Genomic DNA, 10,569 nt, shown 5'->3' with positions numbered 1-10,569 from the left:
TAACTAATTTCTTTACTTGCGAAAGAGCAATACTAGTATTTTTTAAAATTTTAAGGCCTATCTCTTTAAACTTATTAATTGCGCATAAATTAAAAATTGAATCTCCTAAGCTTAGTTTTATTTTGTTTATATTTAAATCTCCAGCTATATTATCCAACTGAGACAACATATACTCTAATGCAATGTTGCCATTTGAGATTTAAAAAGTTTTTTGTGCATATAACTTGTTTTTGTACCTAATAAGCATCCTAAGATAATTAGGTCTAACTTGAAAATGCAGTCAAGGTAATTTAATAATGTCAACATTACGCACTGCTTCGTACACAGATGGTTTTACCATTGGTTGTTGCAACACTGGTTTATTAATTGATTCGGTAGTTCTAGACATAGATCAAGTAAAAGCCAATACCTGAGTAATGCCTCTATGAACGTCTTGAAGTTCATGAATACTAATTCTACTAAGAGCATCGGCGCAAACGTTTTGTGTACCTTTTACGTATTCAATATCGAAATTATATTCTTCTAAGTCTAGTCTGATTCTCGTAAGCTTAGATGAAGGATCTTTCATGGAAAATAAATATACCAGCGGTCTATGATCTGTACGCACTAAAAATTTTGTACCGTAAATATAGCAATGAAAATGTTTAATTGCCCAATGAACTGCTGTTAATTCTTGTAAAATGGCTGGTTTATTGGATTCTCCCTTGGTAAATGACCGGGAGGCATACGCCACTGGCAAATCGTTGCCATTAAAATTTTGTGAAAGAACTGTAGCGCATGCAATTTTTGAGGCATCTGTTGTTATTATAAATGGTTTCGTAAAGTCAGGGTATTGCAATATTTTAGGTGAAATTAAAGAATTTTTTAATTCATCAAAAGATTTTTGACAATCTGGCGTCCATGTAAAAGTAACATTTTTTCTAGTTAATTTATTAAGATGAGCTGATATTTCTGCAAACCTAGGTATAAATCGGCGATAGTAGTTTGTAAAGGCAATGAACGGCTTAACCTCGTCAGCAGTTTTGGGTACTGGATACTTATTTATGATGTCATATTTACTATCGTCGGGTAATATACCTTTGTTTGTTATTTTGTGACCTAGATATGTTACTTCATTTTTAAAGAATTTGCACTTTTCAGGATTTAATTTTAAGTTAAATTTTCTGCATGTTTCAAAAACTTTATACAGGTTTTCAAAATGATGATTTTCAGAACAACCGATCACGATAAGATCATCTATATACAAAAAAGCTCTTTCAGGGGTAATGCCGGCGAATGCCATTGACATCATCCGCTGAAAGCTGTTTGGACTATCAGTAAGCCCAAACAGCTATATTTATAAATTTATTGACAACCTCCTGCACTGTGGTAAATGTACCTGTCTCTATAGCTACCCTAGCCCTTTCGGAATTAGCATTTTGAGCTAAGGCTCTTACTGTTTGATCAGTAGAATACTTTGCTGCGACATCGGCGGGGACACCCTCGCTAATATATGCCGTTTTTAATTTTTCAGCTAGAGATTCAATATCCGAAGCATAATTTACGGTATCTCTAGCATGTTGCCTAAAATTTAATAGCTTTGTTGTTAACAGCTGTGAACTCTCTCCTTTAATTTTTAAACGCAAAGTGTTTATAATTTCTGCAAGGGATGCTTCGGTAGTTATTAAACCTCGAGCCTTACTTGTAAGTCGTGTTTTAACGTAGGCTACTGCGTTTGCTCCATGATCGCCCGAATTTTCCTTAAGTAATGTAAGAGCATCTAAAAATGACTGTAGCCTGTCATGTGAGCCATTAAACTCCTGAGGTACTATTTTCCCAGCTAAATTAAAAAACTCTAAATTTGACAAAGGCATATTTATTTCCTCCTCGTCGCTCGATGATATATAATATTCGTCCAAAATTAACGGATCAAATTTTTCTATACAACTTAATGGTACTTTATATGGAACTTTTAATATCTCAAATGCCCTAACTACTTTATCTCTAATAAAAAGGAATACGTCCTTAGTTTGATTCTTTTGCTGATTATCTAATTGCACCCAAATATCCTTAATAAAGGCTGTCGTTTCATTGAATAACTCTACTAAATTGTCCGTAATATCGACTCTTGTTTCCGGATTTTTTGGTACGGCCTTTTTTATAGCCCTTTTGGAATTATTTATAGCTCCTTGTTTAAATTCCAGTAAAGTTTTATTAGTCCTTTCCCAGTTTAAAGACATAGAACCCAATATTATTAGAATAGTTTGCTTAGATGCATAATATTGTCAATTAAAAAATATATAAAATTCACACGCATAAAATAGCATTCCCTTTTTTACTTAAAAAAAAAAACATAAAGCACCACTAGACACACCCGTCTAGAATTATAAAAACAGGAATAAAAATAAAATTGAAAATTAAGGCTTACTCAGTAGATTATCCTTGGTTGTCCGATAAAATTGCATTCGTATACCCGCACTACTATAGCTGCATTCGATTTACGCGCACTATTTTAGTCACTAAAAAACTCGTGTCGTTTGTCGTTGGGCTGGTTAAGGGTTAATAATAGGGTTTGAAGCGGCAGCATCTCTTCTTAACTGGGCCAAGTTAATCGTACAAACAGCAAGCTCACGAGTTATTTGCTTCCTAATATGCTTCTTGTACATTTGAAAGGACTTTATGATCACCATCACAATAAGCAAAATAACTATTATGTACAAAACTGCTTTGACGTCCTTTGTAATGTTGTATTCTTGCTCTTGCACTACAAAGTTTGAATTGACTACCCCATTTTCTGTCAAATCTTGGTGAGTGGATTTGCTTTGCCCCATTTTGTTGATTTGCTTATCGCCAGTACACTGTAATATATTTGGAAAAATGAGTAAAAAAAGAAACACTTTACTTTTAATCGAGCCCAGAATAATCTTTTTCCTCAACAAAACTTATTATTTCTCCATGATTCGACTGGCCAAGGGTCGCCATGTAATAGCTGGGTACTTAGGGCAAGTAAAACAAAGAAGATTCCCAATCTAAAACTGTTTATTGAATGAATTGGAAAATATTTCCATACAAAAAGCAATTGAACAGCGTCACAGTTACCTAATTAGACACGAGCCGCGATATAGCTCATTTTGCAAATAGCTGCTATACTAGGTCGACTAATTATTGCAACCAACTATTAATGTTTATAATGTAACCTACTTGGCTTTTAAAGAATTTGCATAATATTATTGATAATTCCTTTACAGATGCCCATTTTTGGCCTCAAAAACGGACGTCGAAAACGACTTTTTCAGGATCTTCAAACTGCTCTCATTCCCTTAGTTCTGCTCGGATCCTGTTATAACCCAGTGTTTTCGTAATCTAGGTGACCCAAATAAGATGCTGGTATACTTAGTTTGATTCGACGTCAAAAACGACTTTTTCGGGATTTTCAAAGTGCTCTCATTCCCTTAGTTTTGCTCGGATCTTATTATAACCCGGTATTTTCGTAATCTAGGTGACCCAAATTAGACGCTGGTATACTTAGTTTGATTTCGAAAAAAATCAATTTTTGTTAAAATAATTCGATACGGGGGGTATACCCGAAAAATGAAAAATTCCAAACTTTAAAGATCGATAGCTCGGCTTCTATGGGAGCTATCGGAAAAATTCCAACGTTTTTGTCTTAGTTTCGTCCTTCTGAATCCAGCGAGACTCTCCGCAAGGTCGTAGCTTCTACGATAACCGAGATATGGCATTTTTGATGCCCATTTTTGTCCTCAAAAACGGACGTCGAAAACGACTTTTTCACGATTTTCAAAGTGCTCTCATTCCCTTAGTTCTGCTCGGATCCTGTTATAACCCGGTGTTTTCGTAATCTAGGTGACCCAAATAAGATGCTGGTATACTTAGTTTGATTTCGAAAAAAATCAATTTTTGGTGAAAAAATTCGATACGGGGGGTATACCCGAAAAATGAAAAATTCCAAACTTTGAAGGTCGATATCTCAGCTTCTATGGGAGCTATCGGGAAAATTCCAACGATTTTGTCTTAGTTTCGTCCTTCGGAATCCAGCGAGACTATCCGCAAGGTCGTAGCTTTTACGATAGCCGAGATATGGCATTTTTGATGCCCATTTTTGGCCTCAAAAACGGACGTCGAAAACGACTTTTTCAGGATTTTCAAAGTGCTCTCATTCCCTTAGTTCTGCTCGGATCCTGTTATAACCCGGTGTTTTCGTAATCTAGGTGACCCAAATAAGATGCTGGTATACTTAGTTTGATTTCGAAAAAAATCAATTTTTGGTGAAAAATTTCGATACGGGGGAGTATACCCGAAAAATGAAAAATTCCAAATTTTGAACGTCAATATCTCAGCTTCTATAGGAGCTATCGGGAAAATTCCAATGGTTTTGTCTTAGTTTTGTCGTTCTGAATCCAACGAGACCATCCGCAAAGTCGTAACTTTTACGATAACCGAGATATGGCATTTTTGATGCCCCTTTTTGGCCTCAAAAACGGACGTCGAAAACGACTTTTTCACGATTTTCAAAGTGCTCTCATTCCCTTAGTTCTGCTCGGATCCTGTTATAACCCGGTGTTTTCGTAATCTAGGTGACCCAAATAAGACGCTGGTATACTTAGTTTGATTTCGAAAAAAAATCAATTTTTGGTGAAAAAATTCGATACGGGGGGGTATACCCGAAAAATGAAAAATTCCAAACTTTGAAGGTCGATTTCTCAGCTTCTATGGGAGCTATCGGGAAAATTCCAACGGTTTTGTCTTAGTTTCGTCGTTCTGAATCCAACGAGACCATCCGCAAAGTCGTAGCTTTTACGATAGCCGAGATATAGCATTTTTGATGCCCATTTTTGGCCTCAAAAACGGACGTCGAAAACGACTTTATCACGATTTTCAAAGTGCTCTCATTCCCTTAGTTCTGCTCGGATCCTGTTATAACCGGGTGTTTTTGTAATCTAGGTGACCCAAATAAGACGCTGGTATACTTAGTTTGATTTCGAAAAAAAATCAATTTTTGTTGAAAAAATTCGATACGGGGGGGGTATACCCGAAAATACATTTTTGGCCTCAAAAACGGACGTCGAAAACGACTTTTTTAGGATTTTCAAAGTGCTCTCATTCCCTTAGTTCTGCTCGGATCCTGTTATAACCCGGTGTTTTCGTAATCTAGGTGACCCAAATAAGACGCTGGTATACTTAGTTTGATTTCGAAAAAAATTCGATACGGTAGGGGTATACCCGAAAAATGAAAAATTCCAAACTTTGAAGGTCGATATCTCGGCTTCTATGGGAACTATCGGGAAAATTCCAACGGTTTTGTCCTAGTTTCGTCGTTCTGAATCCAACGAGACCATCCGCAAAGTCGTAGCTTTTACGATAGCCGAGATATGGCATTTTTGATTCCCATTTTTGGCCTCAAAAACGGACGTCGAAAACGACTTTTTCAGGATTTTCAAAGTGCTCTCATTCCCTTAGTTCTGCTCGGATCCTGTTATAACAGGACAGTTATAACAGACGAGAAAAAATTCGATACGGGGGGTATACCCGAAAAATGGAAAAACTCAAACTTTGGAGGTCGATAGCTCGGCTTCTATGGGAGCTATCGGGAAAATTCCAACGATTTGGTCTTAGTTTTGTCCTTCAGAATCCAGCGAGACTATCCGCAAGGTCGTAGCTTCTACGATAACCGAGATATGGCATTTTTGATGCCCATTTTTGGCCTCAAAAACGGACGTCGAAAACGACTCTTTTAGGATTTTCAAAGTGCTCTCATTCCCTTAGTTCTGCTCGGATCCTGTTATAACCCGGTGTTTTCGTAATCTAGGTGACCCAAATAAGACGCTGGTATACTTAGTTTGATTTCGAAAAAAATCAATTTTTGTTGAAAAAATTCGATCCGGGGGGTATACCCGAAAAATGGAAAAACCCAAACTTTGGAGGTCGATAGCTCGGCTTCTATGGGAGCTATCGAGAAAATTAAAACGATTTGGTCTTAGTTTCGTCCTTCTGAATCCAGCGAGACTATCCGCAAGGTCGTAGCTTCTACGATAACCGAGATATGGCATTTTTGATGCCCATTTTTGGCCTCAAAAACGGACGTCGAAAACGACTTTTTCAGGATTTTCAAAGTGCTCTCCTTCCCTTAGTTCTGCTCGGATCCTGTTATAACCCGGTGTTTTCGTAATCTAGGTGACCCAAATTAGACGCTGGTATACTTAGTTTGATTTCGAAAAAAATCAATTTTTGGTGAAAAAACTCGATACGGGAGGGTATACTCGAAAAATGAAAAATTCCAAACTTTGAAGGTCGATATCTCGGCTTCCATGGGAGCTATCGGGAAAATTCCAACGGTTTTGTCTTAGTTTCGTCGTTCTGAATCCAACGAGGCCATCCGCAAAGTCGTAGCTTTTACGATAGCCGAGATATGGCATTTTTGATGCCCATTTTTGGCCTCAAAAACGGACGGCGAAAACGACTTTTTCAGGATTTTCAAAGTGCTCTCATTCCCTTAGTTCTGCTCGGATCCTGTTATAACCCGGTGTTTTCGTAATCTAGGTGACCTAAATAAGACGCTGGTATACTTAGTTTGACTTCGAAAAAAATCAATATTTGTTGAAAAAATTCGATACGGTATACCCGAAAAATGGAAAAACCCAAACTTTGGAGGTCGATAGCTCGGCTTCTATGGGAGCTATCGGGAAAATTCCAACGATTTGGTCTTAGTTTCGTCCTTCTGAATCCAGCGAGACTATCCGCAAGGTCGTAGCTTCTACGATAACCGAGATATGGCATTTTTGATGCCCATTTTTGGCCTCAAAAACGGACGTCGAAAACGACTTTTTCAGGATTTTCAAAGTGCTCTCCTTCCCTTAGTTCTGCTCGGATCCTGTTATAACCCGGTGTTTTCGTAATCTAGGTGACCCAAATAAGACGCTGGTATACTTAGTTTGATTTCGAAAAAAATCAATTTTTGTTGAAAAAATTCGAATACGGGGGGGTATACCCGAAAAATGAAAAATTCCAAATTTTGAAGGTCGATATCTCAGCTTCTATGGGAGCTATCGGGAAAATTCCAACGGTTTTGTCTTAGTTTCGTCGTTCTGAATCCAACGAGGCCATCCGCAAAGTCGTAGCTTTTACGATAGCCGAGATATGGCATTTTTGATGCCCATTTTTGGCCTCAAAAACGGACGTCGAAAACGACTTTTTTAGGATTTTCAAAGTGCTCTCATTCCCTTAGTTCTGCTCGGATCCTGTTATAACCCGGTGTTTTCGTAATCTAGGTGACCCAAATAAGACGCTGGTATACTTAGTTTGATTTCGAAAAAAATCAATTTTTGTTGAAAAAATTCGATACGGGGGGGTATACCCGAAAAATGGAAAAACCCAAACTTTGGAGGTCGATAGCTCGGCTTCTATGGGAGCTATCGGGAAAATTCCAACGATTTGGTCTTAGTTTCGTCCTTCTGAATCCAGCGAGACTATCCGCAAGGTCGTAGCTTCTACGATAACCGAGATATGGCATTTTTGATGCCCATTTTTGGCCTCAAAAACGGACGTCGAAAACGACTTTTTCAGGATTTTCAAGGTGCTCTCCTTCCCTTAGTTCTGCTCGGATCCTGTTATAACCCGGTGTTTTCGTAATCTAGGTGACCCAAATAAGACGCTGGTATACTTAGTTTGATTTCGAAAAAAATCAATTTTTGTTGAAAAAATTCGATCCGGGGGGTATACCCGAAAAATGAAAAATTCCAAATTTTGAAGGTCGATATCTCAGCTTCTATGGGAGCTATCGGGAAAATTCCAACGGTTTTGTCTTAGTTTCGTCGTTCTGAATCCAACGAGACCAACCGCAAAGTCGTAGCTTTTACGATAGCCGAGATATGGCATTTTTGATGCCCATTTTTGGCCTCAAAAACGGACGTCGAAAACAACTTTTTCAGGATTTTCAAAGTGCTCTCATTCCCTTAGTTCTGCTTGGATCCTGTTATAACCCGGTGTTTTCGTAATCTAGGTGACCCAAATAAGACGCTGGTATACTTAGTTTGATTTCGAAAAAAATCAATTTTTGTTGAAAAAATTCGATACGGGGGGGTATACCCGAAAAATGGAAAAACCCAAACTTTGGAGGTCGATAGCTCGGCTTCTATGGGAGCTATCGGGAAAATTCCAACGATTTGGTCTTAGTTTTGTCCTTCAGAATCTAGCGAGACCATCCGCAAGGTCGTAGTTTCTACGATAACCGAGATATGGCATTTTTGATGCCCATTTTTGACCTCAAAAACGGACGTCGAAAACGACTTTTTTAGGATTTTCAAAGTGCTCTCATTCCCTTAGTTCTGCTCGGATCCTGTTATAACCCGGTGTTTTCGTAATCTAGGTGACCCAAATAAGACGCTGGTATACTTAGTTTGATTTCGAAAAAAATCAATTTTTGTTGAAAAAATTCGATACGGGGGGGTATACCCGAAAAATGGAAAAACCCAAACTTTGGAGGTCGATAGCTCGGCTTCTATGGGAGCTATCGGGAAAATTCCAACGGTTTTGTCTTAGTTTCGTCGTTCTGAATCCAACGAGGCCATCCGCAAAGTCGTAGCTTTTACGATAGCCGAGATATGGCATTTTTGATGCCCATTTTTGACCTCAAAAACGGACGTCGAAAACGACTTTTTTAGGATTTTTAAAGTGCTCTCATTCCCTTAGTTCTGCTCGGATCCTGTTATAACCCGGTGTTTTCGTAATCTAGGTGACCCAAATAAGACGCTGGTATACTTAGTTTGATTTCGAAAAAAATCAATTTTTGTTGAAAAAATTCGAATACCCGAAAAATGAAAAATTCCAAATTTTGAAGGTCGATATCTCAGCTTCTATGGGAGCTATCGGGAAAATTCCAACGGTTTTGTCTTAGTTTCGTCGTTCTGAATCCAACGAGGCCATCCGCAAAGTCGTAGCTTTTACGATAGCCGAGATATGGCATTTTTGATGCCCATTTTTGGCCTCAAAAACGGACGTCGAAAACGACTTTTTTAGGATTTTCAAAGTGCTCTCATTCCCTTAGTTCTGCTCGGATCCTGTTATAACCCGGTGTTTTCGTAATCTAGGTGACCCAAATAAGACGCTGGTATTCTTAGTTTGATTTCGAAAAAAATCAATTTTTGTTGAAAAAATTCGATACGGGGGGGTATACCCGAAAAATGGAAAAACCCAAACTTTGGAGGTCGATAGCTCGGCTTCTATGGGAGCTATCGGGAAAATTCCAACGATTTGGTCTTAGTTTCGTCCTTCTAAATCCAGCGAGACTATCCGCAAGGTCGTAGTTTCTACGATAACCGAGATATGGCATTTTTGATGCCCATTTTTGACCTCAAAAACGGACGTCGAAAACGACTTTTTTAGGATTTTCAAAGTGCTCTCATTCCCTTAGTTCTGCTCGGATCCTGTTATAACCCGGTGTTTTCGTAATCTAGGTGACCCAAATAAGACGCTGGTATACTTAGTTTGATTTCGAAAAAAATCAATTTTTGTTGAAAAAATTCGATACGGGGGGGTATACCCGAAAAATGGAAAAACCCAAACTTTGGAGGTCGATAGCTCGGCTTCTATGGGAGCTATCGGGAAAATTAAAACGATTTGGTCTTAGTTTCGTCCTTCTGAATCCAGCGAGACTATCCGCAAGGTCGTAGTTTCTACGATAACCGAGATATGGCATTTTTGATGCCCATTTTTGACCTCGAAAACGACTTTTTTAGGATTTTCAAACTGCTCTCATTCCCTTAGTTCTGCTCGGATCCTGTTATAACCCGGTGTTTTCGTAATCTAGGTGACCCAAATTAGACGCTGGTATACTTAGTTTGATTTCGAAAAAAATCAATTTTTGGTGAAAAAACTCGATACGGGAGGGTATACTCGAAAAATGAAAAATTCCAAACTTTGAAGGTCGATATCTCGGCTTCCATGGGAGCTATCGGGAAAATTCCAACGGTTTTGTCTTAGTTTCGTCGTTCTGAATCCAACGAGGCCATCCGCAAAGTCGTAGCTTTTACGATAGCCGAGATATGGCATTTTTGATGCCCATTTTTGACCTCAAAAACGGACGTCGAAAACGACTTTTTTAGGATTTTTAAAGTGCTCTCATTCCCTTAGTTCTGCTCGGATCCTGTTATAACCCGGTGTTTTCGTAATCTAGGTGACCCAAATAAGACGCTGGTATACTTAGTTTGATTTCGAAAAAAATCAATTTTTGTTGAAAAAATTCGAATACCCGAAAAATGAAAAATTCCAAATTTTGAAGGTCGATATCTCAGCTTCTATGGGAGCTATCGGAAAATTCCAACGGTTTTGTCTTAGTTTTGTCGTTCTGAATCCAACGAGGCCATCCGCAAAGTCGTAGCTTTTACGATAGCCGAGATATGGCATTTTTTGATGCCCATTTTTGGCCTCAAAAACGGACGTCGAAAACGACTTTTTCAGGATTTTCAAAGTGCTCTCATTCCCTTAGTTCTGCTCGGATCCTGTTATAACCCGGTGTTTTCGTAATCTAGGTGACCTAAATAAGACGCTGGTATACACTCTCACGAGATGTGTATC

This window comes from Anthonomus grandis, chromosome 6, assembly GCF_022605725.1.
Source record: "Anthonomus grandis grandis chromosome 6, icAntGran1.3, whole genome shotgun sequence".
Lineage (NCBI taxonomy): Eukaryota > Metazoa > Arthropoda > Insecta > Coleoptera > Curculionidae > Anthonomus > Anthonomus grandis.
This window is presented reverse-complemented; position numbering follows the sequence as displayed.